At 34.2% G+C, this 19,539-nt stretch overlaps 1 protein-coding gene across 14 annotated transcripts in view; it reads right to left on the minus strand.

Annotated features, from left to right (window-relative positions):
• Positions 1-19,539, minus strand: part of ESRRG (estrogen related receptor gamma) — a 657,723-nt gene that overhangs the window by 518,630 nt on the left and 119,554 nt on the right. Inside the window, exon 4 of one of the 14 annotated variants that reach the window (XM_074309170.1) lies at positions 13,575-13,688. The exons of the other annotated variants lie outside the window; for them this stretch is intronic. The gene's annotated coding sequence lies outside the window, so the exon portion shown is untranslated. The remainder of the gene's footprint in view (positions 1-13,574; positions 13,689-19,539) is intronic. 14 annotated transcript variants of the gene reach the window in all.

A 19,539-nucleotide genomic window follows, 5' to 3' on the forward strand; every position in this document is an offset into this window, starting at 1 on the left:
TGAGGACTATATACGCTGTGCTTTTCCATCTGCAGTAGCTGAGATACCACCTGATAGATTCTAACTATGGGCTATCCATCCAACTTCTCAGCATCACTGAGACAACAGACATTGTATCCCCTGGTGAAAAATTTGACTATGGAGGCAGAGGATATAATTTTGATTTTAGCTCTGTTATTAAGTTTGTGATCCTGAGCAAGGTCATTTATAGATCTAAATGTTTCCACAAATGTGGCTAGATTCTTCTGACCATTTACAAAGAGGTGTTTCTATGAATCAAAACAAAGTCATTTTTATGTCAAGAATGTGAAACCTTCCCCCCCCAATAAATTCTACTTGAAAAAGTCTATAAAACTGTTCAGAATAAGCATTCTTTACAGAATAGCTGCTATTCCTCATTTTGAGAAGATTTATAGTCATCAGTTGCAGTCTTCATTAACACATTCTAAACTATGGTGATTATTAATAATAGATGTTTTAATCCAGACTAGTCCAAGTAGAAAACTTATTTACAACTCAGCAATTCAATAAACTTAATACCTTTCCAAACCTGCATCACACTATACACTCTCATGTGCCCTAGGCTCCAAGCAAATTAATTTGTTTTTCCCTGTCTCTTTGCTTCTCTAAAAGCAGGGATTATTAAAATTTTTTTTTTACTTTATAACTCCAATGCCTAGCACAGTGCTTGGCACATAGCAGGCGTTTAATAAATGTTTTCTGATTGATAACTACTTACATTGGTTCCTACATCTGGATGATCTCCTCCTTACCTTCCAACAAAATAGTGCTTGTCTTTTAAAGAATAAGCTTAAATGTCATCTCCACTAAGCCTTTCCAAATTTTTCTGGCTGAAAATGATCCTGCAATCCTGAATAGCACTTGGTACTTCTCTCTTGAATTTATCCAATGTATTTGCTATTATTTATGTATTTGTTGCCTCCCCACTGATAACTATATAGTCAATGTTGCATATATATTTTCATATCTTCTTCAACGTCTATTTAGAACAGTTGTCAGCACATATAATTCAATTCCATAAATATCTGTGTAAGGCACTGTACTAAATACAAAGAAAAAATGAAACAGTCTCTACCCCCAAGGGGCTTATATTCTATTGGAGAGATAAAACTCGAACATAGATCAGTAAACACCAGATAACATGCAGAAGAAGAAAATGCCAACAAGTAGGAGAATTAGAAAAGGTTTCAAAGAGGTATAGATAAGGAGGAAGTGCTTTGTAACCATGAGACATGGCCAGTGCAGAGGCCCAGGGATGTAAAATAGAATGTCAACTTCAGGGAACATTGGCTGTAACATAAAGCATATAAAGGGGGGTAATATAAATAAAAATGTAAAGTCAGGTTGGAGCAGGATCAGGGAGTTTGTACTTTTACCCTAGAGACAACAGGCTTTTTGAGCAACAATAAAAAAACTCATTGGTAATCTTTAGGAAAGCAGTTTCAATAGAGTGGTGGATAGCAGAAGCAGATTACAAATGATTGAGAAATGAGTGAGTGGTGAGGAAATGGAGGCAATGAATAGAGATCATTCTTCTTGTGATTTTTAAGATGACATTAAAGCTTGAGGTGATGACAAGAACAAGTGAAGATTTTCTAAAGATGAGAGAAATCTGGGCATGTTTATAGATATCAGAGAAAGGAAAACTGAGGACAGTTAGAAATGAGATTAAAGGCACAACCTTCCTCAAAGAAGGAAGAGCCTCTTCATCCTCAGAAATAAAAGAAGCAAATGAAAAGAGAAATTTAGAGAGGTTTTGAAATGGAGAGTAAAAAAGGTAAAGTTAGGAGAAGATTTCAATTTTCTTACTGAAGTAGGAGATGCCATCCTTGGCTCAGACAATGGGTAAGGGCTGGAAGTAGAGATGAGGATTGAGGAAAGGTCTGGAATAGCTACAGCAAGGGGTGTGATAGACAAATAGAGAGCATCAAGATTGCTTTAGCAATGAGGTTCCAGTTGAGATGACATATTTCAAAATTATATATAATAAATTACAGTAGTTCCAGTTGGCAGAGTTTCCCAACTTCCTCTGAGAGTATTTAGAAATAAAAGTGTTAAGGCAGATGGAAGAAGGTGGTGACCCCGGGCTGGGAATGGCAGATCAGTAGGACAAGGAGTTCCCTGTATCACTGAAATCACAAAGTCCCCAGGTCCTATCATGTTTTGCATATTTTAACAATTCAATAAATTCAACCTAATAAATATTATGTAACCCACCACATGTAATACACTGTACTATGTAGCTGATTATTATCATATAATAAACTAAATTGTTATAAAGGAGGCTTTTTTTACTGTTTTATTTTATTGTCATCAATGATAAAGCTAAAGCTTTCCTCCAAATTCATGATAAAGCTCCTTATCACCACTTTTAATGCTTCTAATAACTACTGTAATTCTGTGTGATTTAGTGCTTGAATAATCCTCCAGGATTTTCCTCTAGATCTTTAAAAGGACTGTAATGTGTACAGAGGTGTCATAGTGATTAAATTTATAGGACACTCACCAAAACAGTGATAAGAAAGAATGTTTAATTAACACATATACATCAAATTATAGTGCAGTAGTACTGAAAAAATGGACAGGACTCCATGATTGAAAAGGATGTGTTGGGCTAAGGCTGAATGGTAAGGGAGGCAGAGAAGGAGAAAGGAGTTTGACTATGGTTTCAAACTAAAAAAATTAAGAACACTGCATTCAATCTATCAGGGATATTTTTTCAAAGTATCATTTAATGTCTTACACTACCCAAATACTCCTTTTGGCCTCTTCTTTCAAAAGAGGAAAAAAAGGGAAAAGACAAAATAATCCAATGATATTTTTACATTAAAGATAGGAAGCATGGCATCTGGACTATCACCAAATAGTTCCTGGGTCTTAACAGCTCATGATATCTTCAGCGTCAGAACCTGAAAATATCAGAGCTTTTAAAACTCAAAGATAAAACAAGTGAAGATACTTTATATCTAAAGATTAAGAAGTGAAAAATTTAAGTCTTAAAAACGTATCCAGCAACCTAAATGTCCAAAAATAGGAGAATAGTTAAATAAGTTGTGGTACATCAACATAATAACATACAACAATTAAGATGGACAAGTATGTAGATTACAAAGACATGAAAGATTTTTATGACATAAAAAAACAAAGGCAGATTTTAAAGAACAGAAAACACAATATTCTCCTTAGGAAAATAAATGAATATAAAGTAATGGACAGCAACACCTGATGGAGATGAAGGAAAATGTTATGACACTTTCTGCATTAAAAAATTCAATTAAATGTAGCTATTAAGCAAGTATAATTGTTAAAATATTTCATGTTGTTTTTAATCATGTATGTGTGTGTGCTTATATATATATGTATATATATATACATAAATGTATATATGTATCAACAAAACCCCACATGCCTACCCCCCTTTTTCTCTCATATTTTTTTTCCTTGATATTGAATCATCTCACATGCCTAAGAAAGAAGTGTCCATTCAGGATTAAGTGATCAATAGTGATCTTGAGTATCAAAGCATAAAAAGTAGGTAGAATTATGTCTCAATAGAAATCAAAGAAGAGGCATCTCTGAAACATTAAAAAAATCCATTAGCATTTTGACAATAAAATGACAAGATATAATACTAGTATACCAGAATATTCAATCACAGAGAATGTCATGCATTCCAAATGAAGAGTAATGATATTAGCAGCATAGCAGAGAGCCAAGGACAGTGAATTCAGAGTTAGGGGATCAAGGTTCGAAACTCAGCTTTGATATTTATTACCTTTAGGAGTATTTAACCTCTCTGTGTTTCAGTTCAATCATCTATAAAATAAAGAAATTGCTCCCTTCCCACTTAAAGTACATATACTCAACCTCCTCTTTTTTCACCTATATAATAGTAATAACACATAGTTTATCTCACAAGCTTGTTTGAAAAGAAAGTATTTTGAAAAACTTAAAATTCAATATGTAAATGAAACTTATATAAGATTGTTATATAAACAATTCAAATATATATTCCATTCTATGCTTCATAAAGTGCTTACTCCACAATAACCCTGTGAAGGAGGTAGTACAAACATTAAATTAGGGATTACACCTGTGAATTAATTGATATAAAAAACTCCAAATAAGGTGATTGCTTCCACCAGGGCATGTGCCAATACATCTTCTTGGTAGTCTTAAAAAATTGCCTAGACTATAGCATGAAGGGATTAAGTGACTTGTCAAGGGACACTGTGCCAATGTGTCAATTTAAGACTTGAAACCAGGTTCTCTGGATTCCAAGGTGCTGGCTCTCTATCTACTAAACCCAGGCTACTTAACTTTTTTCCACTATGACTCCTTGTCAGAAGAAATATTCTTATGTGACTATGGGTATAAAAGTATAAAATAGGTATACAAATCAAGCATTTACTGATAATAAATCATAATTTTACCACCCTCACATTCAGTTATAAGATCCTATATGAGATCACCAACCACAGTTTAAGAAGCTAAAAGTATTATTTTACTAATAAAGAAACTGAGATTCAGAAAACTTAAGTGATTTGTCCAGGATAGCACAAGTTAGTAATAGAACCACAGCTCAAATTCAATTCTCTCAGACCCAAACTCAATGTTCTTTGCAATGCTCCCTCTTTAATTAACATAGCATCATGTAACCTTTTAAAACACCCTAAAACTTCAGACATGGCAATTCAATTATGTGACAATGCAGTGAAAACATAACTAGACAACAAATCTAATTGTAAAGCCGCCTCATACATAAGAATGGTGGAAAAGGTTAAAAACACGTATTGGCCAGGGAATCCAAAAAAAGTCAAACACAAACTTGTTTCAGCATAGTCATATATCACAGTACATCAACTTTAGCTTGCAGGAATTTACAGATCTTATTTTTATTATACTTTTTTAAAAATATATACATATTTTGTTGATGTCTTTTTTTTTTTTTAATTTCACAGTTATAAGAGGTGCTTCCTCTCACTGAACCTTCCTTGAAACAAAGAAAAACATTTATGCCTCATCTTATTATTCAGGGATGATAGTTCTTCTCCAATTATCAAATATTTAAGTCCATAGCTCCCGAGGTAATGCATTAGGGTCCAATTAACAGGCCCCACTTAATTCAATGTGACATTTTATGGGGACAAATTTAAATGGACCACCCTATTCTTGTAAGGTATATTCAGTAGGACTTTATAGAAATTCCACCAATTATTCTGTCTCAGCAACAGAATTCATTGGCCAGATTTTTAAAAAATCAAATACAATTATATTTTATATATTTAAAAATTTAGGATGACATGCAGTTTTCTGTCAGCAAACAGTGGACAGTTTCTGATATACCGTAAAAATATCTCCCACTTTAATAATTTACTTAAAAGGAGGTATAATATACCCAACTCCATAGTGCGTATAACTTGCTTTCTGTTTCTTAAAAAGTACTAAGTTCATTCCCACTTTAGCACTTTTACTAATGCATTTGCTTCTGGTTGCCTTGCCCTTCTTCATTTAAATCTTATTCATTTAAGACCATTATTTTCTCCCTCTCTGTGGATGACAGCCCCCATGTTTCATTCTCTAAGGCTAAAAACTCTGACTTTTTTCTCTTCCTCATCACACTCTATCCCATCCAATCAACAGACAATTTCTGTCTATTCTATGTTTAATGCAAGACCTAAAATCAAAAACTCTAAAGTTTTGAAGAATCAAATTCATGATTCTCAGTACTCATAATCCTTGGAGTATGTTTACACTCACTCAGGATTTCCCCTGAGAACTATGCCAGAAATTGTCTTTTGTCCTTCAACTCAGGGCCTTCAATTACTAGTTAAACATGAAGGCCAACTTGTAGTTCTTAGTGTGAAGGTCTATGAACTTGGCTTTGTTTTTTAAAATTTTGATTGTAAATAAATATATTTTCCTTTGTAATCTTATTTACTTTTTGCTCATATTTTTATTTATATACATTTTATATTTATATATTTTTCACTTATATTGACCTACTATCTATTATATATAATTTATATTATATATATATTTTATATATATATACATATATATATATATATTTAAACATTATTCAGAGAAAGAGGATGACAAAAAAGATTAAGAACCTCAGGTCTAGGGGCAGCCAGGTGGAGCAGTGGATAGAGCACCAGCCCTGAAGTCAGGTCGACCTAAGTTCAAATATGGTCTCAGACACTTAACACTTCCTGGCTCTGTGACCCTGGGCAAATCACTGAACCCCAATAAAAAAAAGAACCTCAGTTCTAAAAAGTGATCAAATTTAAGACAGGCTTTTATTTAACCCAACAAAAGACCCAAAGAACTTCTACTCAAGCATATAAATAGAAAAAATAACTGGATTTTTTTAAAAAATAGGGCTTACTATAGGGTTAAGTCAAGAGAATATAACACAAGAGAATATCCACAAGGAGCTTAAATTCTTATAAGGTGATTAAGATAGGTACACACATAATTATGCTACAAAGAAGTATGTGAAAAACATCTGACAAATTGCTTTATTTAGAGGAAGAAGAAAACACTTTCAGGATGAAAGATCTGGAGAGACATAACACCAAAGAATTTCAATGGGCAGAAATATAGAGGGATAAAATGAAATGAGATAACATACATAGAGCAGTTTGTAAATATTAAAGCCTTATATAATGCTAATTAATAGCTACTATTACTCTTATTGAAACTATATTTCAGTTATTAGAATATTTTAGGTAATCTCTAACCCCTAAAATTCTATGATCATGGCTTAAAGTAGATAAACTTAGGGGAGAGCACTATAAGATTTTAAATTTTGAACCTACTTACAAGTCTACCTTTTAAGTGATTTGAAGTTCCAAAGAGTCACAGGATATAGGTAGGTCTAAAGCAGTTTATTCTGCTTAACTAGAACATATTCAAAATGAAAATGGTTCAGTTAGAAAATCAACATGCACCTCCTGACCTTTTATGAATATTTGATACGATGCAAGCCACTAAAATTAGAATAGCTCATTGTTTATTGTTAATGGTGTTTGTCATTAATACTGAAGAACAGGAAGTTTCCAAGAGTGTTGGAATCGGCACCACAAAGTATCTCATGAACTTATTCCCATTGAGAGTACTCATCAAGTAAGTTTGTTTTTTTATTTTTTTTTTAAAGTATTCTTAACATATGCAGAGAAGAAAAAGCAGGTCTGCTATGGATAGCCTTGATTTATGGGACACCACTATGGGATTTCACTGTGGGTGGAGACATTAGCAAACCAGAAGAGCAGAGATGATTCCAGCCAGTCTGAAATGAGAGGGGCAGATGCAGTCATTAACATGGTTTCCAATGAATAAACATACCCTTTTTCATTATTTTCATGTTTGCCTGTTTTTGCATGCTGTGCCTCTTTGGCTGAGAAGAGCTAGTATCTGTCTCTGAAAATGGCTGTTAATCACATTTTTAAAAAACATATTTTAGCAAGGGATGAAAACACTCACAAATGCAGCTGGAAAAAAAAGGCAGCCGCCCCTGCAGCCAAAACAACTCAGTGTGGGAACAGGGTAATGTTGTCACATCTTTGAAATCCAACTGATTTGTAAAATCATCAGAAATGAGGCGGGTGACTCTGATTACCATTGTGATTTGGGGTGTATTTATCCTTGGATGGAAAATCTGCTCAAATGAACTCTCCAGGATAAATACCATCTATCAGCCTACATGGTGTCAGTAATCTTTATAAAGATCTGAGTATTTTTAACAGTGACCTTTCCATTCTGGGGTTCAGGTGGTGGTAAAATTAGTTCATCTCACATTTTATCCTATGAAAAGAAGTCAATGGATGAATCCACTCGAGAAATGAAGAGACTTTGTGGTGAAATAAAATGAAAGAAGACACTAGCAAAAAAAAATTATGGTTAACAGAAATGGTTGAGGGGGTATCTATTATGGGGGAAAAGGGAGAAATAAAGGAAGGTTGAAGAAGCAGTTGGTTATCGTGTGAATGCTTGAGCTGCTGCTTCAGCACCCCTTCTGCCCACCCATCTATAACAGTGAATTAGCCCTAAAAATGTCTTTAATCTGCCATAGAAAATCTCTATTCCTAATTGGCTAAAATATTCATAGGCAATGGCCTGCAAATATACATATATGAACTTCAAATAAGGTGCATTAGATAATTAGATATACTTATGATTCCAAGGTTACTCACTAGACACTGGCAACTTCAGATTCCATATGATCTGCTTACTATGCAAATATCTCCATAAGTGCAAAGTCTTATTATTATAAATAACTCGTTTTCCAGCTGCATACATATTCTATGGAGAAAAATGACACATTGCTTGACTATCACTACAAGAAGCCAAATAAGAATGGTGTCAAATTCTGGTCTCAAAACCTGTTTCTCTGGATTTTAGGTTTTGTTTAGAATGTAAAACTAGGCCCAAAGTAGGGTAAAAGCTCACTATGTTTAGTAGTGAGGGCCAAACCACCTAATAAGATGTGTATTCCTCCAGAAGATGTAATAATAACTGACACTGAAATGGTGCTTTAACATCTACCAAGGGCTTGACATACATTATCTCACTGAAGTCTCACAATACCCTTCTGAGACATGTATGATTGATATCATTATCCCTATGTTAAAGATGAGGAAACAAATAATAAGTATTAAGAGGCAGAACTGGACCCTTATCTTGATGATTCCAGGTATAGCACACCATTCACTATATAATATGGACTCTCTAAGTAAGTAAGTATTTCCTTAATGGCCTACAACATAACCTAGATAAAACATGACAAAGATGTCTGAGGTAAGTGGGAAGAGTAACTACTAGCTGTTGACCACGTGCCCACAGTCCTATTTCTTTATGACATCATTTAAATTAGATATTGTCAGATTTTGCCCTTATCTCTGACTTCACACTGCCCATTTCATCCAGATAACCTGAGACATCTTGGGAGATTCCTTAGTTTCAAATGCTTCTTCTGAATTCTATATCTTTGCTTGATTTCTATCTCCTAGCTTTAGTCAATCTATCCTCAGGCATTTATTAAACATCTACTGTGGGTCAGACATTATAAATACTGGGGACGTGAAAAAAAAAAATCTCTGCTCTCAAGAAGATAGAAGGGCACTCCCTTAGTGAGGAAATAAAGAAAGATTAGGAGATCACTTTATGTAGAAGCTGGTGCTTACACAACATCTTAGAAGGAGATGAGCAATGTGTAATCAACAGAGAGGTAAGTCATTTGGACTGGACTGTAGAAAGCAAAAAGGGAAATAATGTGAAATGAGGCTGGGAAAGACCGGTTAGTCATGAAGGTCCTATAAAAGTCAAAACAAAGGAGTTTACATTTTTTCCTAAAAGCAATAAACTCACTGGAGTTTAATGTGGAAAGTGTCGGGATCAGATCTGTGCTTAAAAACCCCACTATGTCAAGTATCTAGAGGAAAATTTAGGGGGGAGGGAATTAAAGCAGAGAAACTAGTTAGGAGCCAATTATAATAGTCAAAGGGAGAGAGATGATGAGGGCCTGAACTGAGATGGCAATTGTGTAAATCACTCAATTGATAAACATTTATTAAGCATCTATTATGTGCCAAGTGGGGCAGCTAGGAGGAAGAGTGTATAGAGTACCAAGCCTGGAGTCAAGAAGACTCATCTTCCTGAAATCCAATTGGGCAACAAACATTTACTCATTATATGACCCTGGGGAAGTCACTTAACCCAGATTCCCTCAGTTTCTTCATCTATAAAATAAGCTGGAAATGGAAATGGCAAACTATTCTAGTATCTATGCCAAGAAAACCCTGAATAGGATCATGAAGACTTGAATACAATTGAAAACAACTAAACATCAAAAATCTAGTTCTATGTTGAACTTTGGCTTCTCAATATTTCTTAATTCCACCCTTGAACATCAAAACTTACTGGAATTTCACTAGTGGTATATCATTACAAGGACTTGGCATGTAGCTAAGTAACATTAAACCAATTCTACAGCCATTCTTTTAATTTGAGCCCAAGCCATATGAATATGGAAAATATGTTTTAACTGCTCTTTAGAATTTATTTAAAAGATGAAAATCCATATAAACATAATGAGCACACAATACTAGTAGAGGCTTTCAATGATAATGCCTTTTAAACTTAGTTCATGACAATTCACATCTGCTAAGAAAGACAACAAATCATGGGACTTTTATAGAGGTTCTACATGGACATTACCGCTGAACACTCAGCAGCCAGGATCCATTAGAAAACTAGAATCATTAACACCACTGGAGAGAATATGAATTCAAAGTAGAGTTCAGATCCTATTTCAACCACTAATTTTGTGACTACAGTAGAACAAGTGCTTTAGCTTTCCTCAGCTTCAGAATTCTCATCTATAAAATGGGAATAATAAAAACAGGTTCCTCTCTTGATTCCTGTAAACAACAAATGAGATAACATGTAAAACACTCTATGAATCTTACAATTCTGTATAAATGCCAGCTATTATTATTATAATTAGAAAGAACCTTAGAGACTATCCAGTCCAACTCTCTCATTATTCCAATGAAGATGTTGTTAAGTCACTTTTCAATCATGTCTGACTCTTTGTGACCTCTTCTGGGGTTTTCCTGGCAAATATATTGTAGTACCGTGTTTCCCCGATAATAAGACCTATCCTGAAAATAAGACACCCACATACTCTTTAATATTCCGCTAAAATAAGCCCTCCCCCGAAAATAAGCCCTATCGAACTTACTATGAAAACGGTCATCATGGTGATCCCCTGCGCTATATGCTGCGTAGCGGTACCTTCAGTAAGCAGCGCCGCCCTCCCCTCCCGGGTGAAACGCACGTCGCGCTCCGAGCTGCATCCAATCAGAGCTGCAGCAGTGAGCGCGTCATCCTCTTCTTTCCTGGTGATTTGCTTGCTGGCGCTACTGAGAGCAGCACCGCGGAGTAGAGCTGAGACAGGACCATCTAAAAACTCGGTAGTTCAGTAAGCGATGGAGAATAAAATAAGCATCAGGGGGCATGATGGAGGCTAAAAGGGGCATGATGGAGGCTAAAATGGGCATGGGAGGATAAAAGGGGCATGATGGAGGATAAAATAAGCCCTCCCCTGAAAATAAGCCCTCTGGTGTTTTTTAGTCCCAAAAAAATAATAAGACAGTGTCTTATTATCGGGGAAACACGGTAGTTTGCCATTTCCTTCTCCAGCTCATTTTAGAGATGAGAATACTGAGGAAAGTAAGATTAAGAGACTTGTCCAAGATCATATAGTTAATAAATATCTGAGGACAGATTTGAACTTAAAAGATATCTTTCTGCCTCCAGGCCTGGCACTCCCTAGATGAAGATACTGAAGGCTAAAGAGTTTAAATACTTGCCCAAGGTCATACAGGCAGTAAGTATAAGATGAAAAAAAATGTTGTTATAGTCAGAATAAATAAATTTTTAAAAATTACCCTTTGGTGAACCATGTGATGAATCCCCTTGAATTTAGATAGGCAAGTCCTTGCACAACTGATATACAATTTCTATCACCAGACTTTCCTTAAATCTTTTACATCTTAATGGGACCTTACAGATTTTGTGCTCTGCTGATAAAATTTTTTGAAAATCCATGTTCATCTTCATGCCATGAAGAGGTATCAAAACAGGGCTTTAGTCAATTCTCAACTTGATAAATTAGGTATCCTGCTATCCTTCTTTGTTTTTTTGAATTCCACTGCATTTTGTCCTTGGATGTTATTGCAAACCATCTTTATTAGGCACTTGGAAGAAGGATGCTTGGCTAAGGTGACTGTAAATACCATTAGCAAGTTTACGGAACAAGTGAACATAACCCTTCATATGCCAGAGCTATGTTTGAAGGGTATATTTCATTAGCAGGAAAAGAGAGGTTTATGGTTTGAGTTGATGCCAAGTGCCAATTACACTAAATCTGGCTGAAGATTTTAATGGACAGAAGGAAAAAAAAGCCCCCTGTGAAATGGTACAATCATTGTCATTTTGCTTCTAAGCATGTATGCATTTTAACAAGTTAACTCAACAAGTTAGGGAAGGACAAGCACGCTGAAGTTTTTCTAATAGCTGTAATTCGTTAAGATGACTGTCTGCCAGCTAACTTAAAGAGGTTCATAAAAAAGGGGAAGTCATCTCAGATGACTTTCTATAGGAGGGTCATGGTAGGTTTAGGTGTATCAATGGAAAGCGTTTTCTGAATAAGAAAGGGAAGAATAAAACAGCAAGTAATACGTACAACCCTGGGGACTTCATGTCCAAGGTGGCAGGCAAGCCCCTTGCTATGACCATTTCTCACTGTGAGATCAGCTGCTGGCAACAAGAGCTATAGCAGGTGACTCTTTACTGGCGAGTCAGTGGGGAGTCAGATGTGTACACTGGCAGACTCAAAATCAGCACCGTGTTTCCCTACTACTGGCACAACAAAATGAAAGGGTCAGAATCTTGGCACTACATTTGAAAAAACTGCTGACACCTGAATTAGGGGAACCCCAGAGAGCGAATATGGTGTAGAGAGTTGTGAGAAGGAACACTAGCATGGAAAACATCAGAAAAGAATAAGAACAGTTGTAAGTGATGTGTCCATAGGTGTGTGACTGCTTGGCCCAGGTAATGATATACAGAGGAGACTACTTACTCCTTTGAGTCTTTAGATCTATAAAAAAGAGGACCTGATTGTTGCCTGCTTTGCCATCCTTTCCCTGCCTTTCTCAAAATTTTGTGACTACTGAGGGTATTTGAGGTGTTTTTTTTTAATTTTAATTTATTTTAAAGTTTGATTTAAATTTGGAACCTGCCTAAGACTTTTGACATTTATTTCTGGGGGTGTTTTCTGAAGCTAGATAGAGTGGGTGTTGAATGACAGTCAGGTTGCTATGGAAATATCTGTCAATGCAGAGACTAAGGCTTTATTTTACACTTTCCTTTTGTCAAGCTAAGGTTTGTGGGGTATTTTTAAAATAGTATATGTGCCCCAGAATTAAAAGCAAACTTCACAGTGAGTCTCTTCTCTAGCATTCCCATCATACCCGTCAAATGATTTTCTTTCCTTTCTATACTGTACTGTCCCAAATATATATGTATACATATATATATATATATTTATGTTATATTAATTCTGTTTCCAAAATGATAAAATACTTTTAAAACTGTCTTATTTCATTGGTGTGTCTTCAGTTTCCCTTCGAAACTCAGAATGTCTATTCAGCAGATAAGAAAAGTTGAACAAAGGTTATATGGTCAGTTTGAGGAAATCTCCAAATTAAACCCAAAGCTAAGATTTAGGCAACCTATGTACAAATCCCATTATGGTTATAGCTACTAGATGGTTTCTTGAGATTGTTACATTTGTAGAAAAAATCAGAAGGCCATAAAGATACAGACCTAATATTAAAAGATGAGCAAATGAGCTATCTATCCTCTAGAGACTAAAGTTGGGTTCTGTTATTTGTTGTTAAAATTATTCATTATTTTCCACCTTTTACTAGCTTCCTAGAAAACTAGATTTAAGATTAAAATAAGATATAGGCCCTACTCACCAAAATACTAATTAGGCCTCAATTCTTCTGGTTTTCAAGGCTCTCATTCTCCAGAAATTCATTACAGGGGACAGCCAACAATGCTACGGAATGCAGAACACTTTCCCAACAACACTAAAAAAGGAAACACCATTGAATAAGATGCTCTACAAATAATGAAGAGTGACCCTCTTCTAAACTTCGTTTCCTATGAACCTAAATCCAATCATCCATTTTCTTTACACCAATCACCTTTCTATGCTACTCTAAATAACGAGAGGAAGTAGCAGCACTGCCTTATAGGTCAGCCCTTGGATTTCAGTAAACAGTGCAATGGTTGATTGTTTGCATTACTTTGTATTTTTTTCCTCTGGCTGCAGTCAATTTCCAGCATCTCTTTTATTGGTCTTGTTTAGCTCTCTTTTATATGAATGTCAAATTTTGCATTTGTTAGGGACTATCATCCAGACCCCTGCTGGAAAAGAAAATTTCTCCTCCTTGGTATTTCATGAGATTTAAGACACCTGAGGTTGAATTAAATTCATAGTTTGGGGAAAGTAAAATACACAGAATCCATAAACTTACTTTCTTAGGACTGGCTCAATCTTCTAGCTGCATATAATTTATTTTGTTATTTCATGCAACATCCTTAAAAGTCTCTCTTTTCCCCCCATCTCCCAGTAAATAGTATGTCTTCCTGATTCAATTTTATAAAACATTATTTTTCAACACTTTCTATATGTAAGATGATGCAGATACGAAGACAAAAAATGACATAGTCTCTGCCCTCAAAAAACTTACATTCTACTAAGAGGGACAGAGCATTATTAAGTATAATCCGATATATGGTGTAAAAAAGGCAAAAGAGAGATCTATATAGCTCTAAGAGTTTCAGAAGTGGAGCAAATAGTTTCAACTAGATGGGCAGTCAAGGAAAGTTTTTCACTGTGGAGGTAATGTCTAATGGATGTATCACTTATTAATTAAACTAATATGTGCATATGCACTAATATATGTAATTAACAATATATAAACTAGGCTAATATATGTAATTAACAATATATAAACTAGACTAATATATATATACATTTTTACTTATTAAGCTAACATATAAGTATATATAACACTAATATAGATATAACTAATAAATATAGAAGCCAAGTTAATATACATGTATGTTAATGATATATTTGATTTACATATTTATTAGCTATATATGGTACATATATTGCATAAATGTATGTCATATAACATACATTATAAATATATATTTACATGTTAATACATAAATTATATACAATATAAATAACTCACATTTATTCATTTTACATATATTTTTCTATCTATATTAGTGATATATATACATATATACTTATATGTAAATTTTGCAAAAATATATAATATATATTTATTTAATTTATATTCTTATTAACTTATAAATATTTAAGTATATGCACATACAACTATGCATATAGAGGCATTTTTTCCAACAGACAAAAAGATATATAAAATATGAGGTCAGTATATGCAAGTAAGTATAATTTTATATTCATTGTTCATCTTATTTGACTAAGAGCAGGATAAGAGAGCCTGTTTTCCTTCCTATGGTCCAAGTTAGTTAATTCAGAAACAGATTTAAGAACTCTAAGAATTCAATGACAGAAAAACTCTATATTATTTCTACTTTTATTGCAATGAGGGTAATGTGTTCTTGAGCCCCCATTTTGGGCCACAGAAGTGACTAAGGTACTAATAGAGTGTTGTTGTTGTTTCATTTTTTTTCTTTTTTAAGGGAAAGAAAGAAGGAAAGAGAAGAAGAAAATAAAGAAGTCAGCTAAGGGGAGGGGGAAACTTTCTATTTAAAGAAAATCTTAAATACAGAGATACTAAGCCCTATTTGCATCTCAAATGATTCTTAATGGCAAAATTTCTGTTGCATTATAGAGACTAAAAATATAGGGCTAAATACAGCACTACCAAAACCTTACTATAACTACAGTTGCTCTTTTCTTTTGGGAAGATTCATGCTATTACCAGGGATAGGAATGGGAATTATGGAGACCTCACAGCATTTGCATACCTACTAATTGAAACAGATGGCTTCAGAGCTAGGTTTACCTTATCTTCCCTTCCAAGTTACTACATTGAACACGGGCTCCCAAATGCTAGTTATCTTGTCATTTTATTCCATTAGGAACTAATTTGATTAATGTCATTAAGGACACAAAGTCTTCATTTGTGCTGCATATTTTTCAGAATCCATTTAGAAAAAAAAATACTATATACTTAGATACCCACCACTTAATACTGTAGAGTCAAAGGGATGGTAGGAAATAGAAGTTAGAGATGGGAAAAACCTTAGAGATAACTTGGTCCTATGCTTTCATTTTACAGATGAGAAAACCAATGTCACAAAACTGAAGATTACCAATTGAAAGACACTTCACAGGTTGTTCAGTGCAACCCAGGTTTGAACAAAAATTTGTTTTACCACTTCAAAGTTCAGCCTTTGCTTGATCCACTAATGAGAAGTTCCCTTGTCAACATATACAACATTTAAGAACAATTGTTTCAAGGTTTTGTTTGTTTGTTTGTTTGTTTGGTTTGGTTTGTTTTCATGTGAAGCTGAACACTATTTCTGAAACATCCATTTCTGTTCTTAATACTATCTTTTACAGCCAGGTATAGCAAGACTAATTCCTTTTTCATATGAGAATTTTTCAAATATTTGAAGACAGCTCTCATGTCCCCAAACATATTATCTAAAGTGATACAAGTGCAGCTCCCTTAGCAGATCTTCATTTGGCTTAGATTCTTCTCTATTCACTTACTTTCCTTTGGATATTCTCTAGTATCAGTCTGCTAATGGCACATCTTTGTTCCTGTTCTGAATTCAACCAGTTCTGAATCTACCTAACTGTATTATAATCTAAGCCATATTTATTTATCTTATTCATAAGGCTATCATGAGAGAATTTATCATATGGCTAACAGAAATCCAGGTGTTCAGTTCCCACAAAGCTGCACTCCTCTCTATTTGTCACCATGAATATTAGAAAATTGCTTCAGAACTGGAACTCGTATCTCAGAAGGATCCTCTGTCCCCCTCTAAATTAGATGGTGGAAGGCTCTGCTCAGAACCCTCATTGATCCAAGTATACTTCCCCCATTAAAACATAAGTTCTTTGAGGGCAGGCACTGTTTAAATTTATTTTTTCAATGTCATACTAATCAAATTACCAAAGAATTACTCATTAAAACTTAAAAAAGTTAAACATGGCTCCAGGCATGACTCGTAGATTATTTCCCACTAACTCCATGTCTGTTCTTCTCTCATTAATGGTTTTGTTTCCAGAATCTCCATTTGAGAAGATGCCATCTATGTTCATTTCAAACCCATTAATCTCATGATTCTCCAAAAAACTCTTCATTGTCTTCCCCTATGTGATTATAAGTTCCTTGAAGGCACAGACAATATTTCTTTTTGCTTATTTGTATATTCCCAGGACAATGTCTGGCACGTTGTAAACATTTAATAAATGTTTTATCCATTCACTCATCAATGTATTTTTTTTTTCTTCTTTGGGGTGGAATGTCACTCCTATCATTATCTTTTCCTTCCCAAGCTCCTCTACGAAAGAAAGAGAGAGAGAGAGAGAGAGAGAGAGAGAGAGAGAGAGAGAGAGAGAGAGAGAGAGAGAGAGAGAGAGAGAGAGTGCCAACCTAAATAAAGCCATACATTGGCCCTATCTGAAAATATATTTCATTGTATGTTTTGTAGGCAGTCTTCTGGAATTCTGGTTAGTCATACTATCTTTCATTTTTTTCATTTTTCATATTGTAATTATAAATTGTTCTTCTGATTCCACTCACTTCCCCTTCTATCAGTTCACTTAAGTCTTCTCAGATTTCTCTGAATCTGCCCCTTCAATTCTTATAGTTTATTAATTCTATTATAATCATCTACCATAATTTGTTCAGTGATTCCCCAATGGGGGCACTATTTTTTTTTACTAAACTAATTCTTAATTTACAGGTTTTTGCTACAACCAAAAAGTCTCTTAAGAATATTTTTGTACATATGCTTCCTTTCCTTCTCTTTTACTGCTTTGGAGCACACGTCAGAGGGTGGATACCAGTTAACAGCTTTCTCAGTACAGTTACAAATTCTAGAATAAAGCCTGCCATTTAAAACATAAATGATAAAGAGATTAGGGGTAGTATTGGAATTGAGTTCAGCCAAAAATAAATCCATGGAATTTTGAAGATGGAGCAGAAAGATAACACAGCATACAAATAAAAATTTTATTTCAGAATTTTAGGCTTTAGTTGCCTTATCCAATAGTAAATTACATTTCTGGCCAATTTATAGGCATTACTCAATAATTTTATGACACTAACTAAAAATGATACACTTTATTGGTTATTACTATTGCTGATCTAGTACAGCAATAGTAATAGTACAGTGATAATACTAGAAGCAAGATATAAAAAGCCAGTGGAAATTATCAATATACAAGTTACCACAGATTTCCTATGTATATCTATCTATCTATCTATCTATCTATCTATCTATCTATCTATCATCTATCAAAAAGCAAAACTAACTTTTCTCCAACATCTTCTTTATAAATGAAAGAAAACAGATTATTATGCTGTCCTTAAAAGATAATCACTTTAAAAAGCTTTAAAAGATAAAAGATAATAAAAGGTGACCAGTAGAGAAGCTAAGAGGAGACTTTTACTCAGTAGTCCAAGCCAATCATTACCAATATTCACTAACAGAAAATTCTTGCTTAGGTTTAATCTACATCTTTCTGGATGCAGCTTTGGCCTATTATTAGAGAAAAAAAGAGAATATTAAATCTGTCAACATTTCATTTGTCTTTTGATTAAGCTAAACTTCAACTTTTCTTATTCAGATTAAATGATCCATATTCCTTAAAATCTTCTTCCCAAAGCTCACTATTCAATTCTTGAATTATTTTTATTGCTGACCTCTTAAGTTTCTTTAAAATCCCCCAATTTTATGTCTGTATTTCTGGCATATAACAAAGACAGATACAGGTAATTTGAAGGCAGAATCTAATTCTTCTTGTGATGACCAATGGAGGATAAATTGGATAATCACTTTGCTTTATATTTCTCTAAGTTCTTATAATACTGGTCTTAGGGATAGCTAATGGTGTAGTGGATAGAGTACTGGCCCTGAAATCAGGAGGACATGAATTCAAATCCAGCCTCAGGTACCTAACACTTATTAGCTGTATGACCCTGGGCAAGTCACTTAACCTTAAGTGTCTTGCCAAAAATAAATAAATAAATAAATAAAATACTGGTCCTGTCAGATTTAGAATGTGGTCTGGAGATCATTATTAATCTAAGGGTCTTCCATTAGCTAGTCTTTCATGTTAAAAGAAATGTTTAATTTATGATAATATCTATGCTTTGGTGTCTGACATGAATTAGTAATTTACCTACACTAAGAAAAACTAGTCATTAAGGAAGACTATTACTTAAATAAATTATTTTGAAATAAATAAAATAAATAATAATTAATTAAAAGTCATTAATTTTACGAGACATTTTTGGTAGCAAGTGAGAATGGGTGGAATTGGAAGGAAAAGGTTGGAAATGTTGGCAAAGTGTCCTCATTTAAGAGGTATAAAACTCCTAATTTTTAGAATTCAGTTACTGTATCGATTTTCAGCTGTTTAAAGAACTCAAGAATTTCATGCTGTAGCTTTCTAACTAAAATGAAGATTCTAAAGGGCCATAAAAAAGAAAAGAAATGCCTAATACACTTCTTCTAAATTGAGGGGAAAAATGAAAAGAAATTCAGAATAAACAGTAAGGTTTTCCTACCAAAAGTGCTAACCAGCTAAGTGTTCAATCTGAAATGTCCCCAAAAGACAATTCATTGGCTCTTGCTGCATTACCATGTTCACTAAACTAATCTCATCTATTCTTCATGAGGCTTTCTTTA

This window comes from Sminthopsis crassicaudata, chromosome 4 (genome assembly GCF_048593235.1).
Source record: "Sminthopsis crassicaudata isolate SCR6 chromosome 4, ASM4859323v1, whole genome shotgun sequence".
Lineage (NCBI taxonomy): Eukaryota > Metazoa > Chordata > Mammalia > Dasyuromorphia > Dasyuridae > Sminthopsis > Sminthopsis crassicaudata.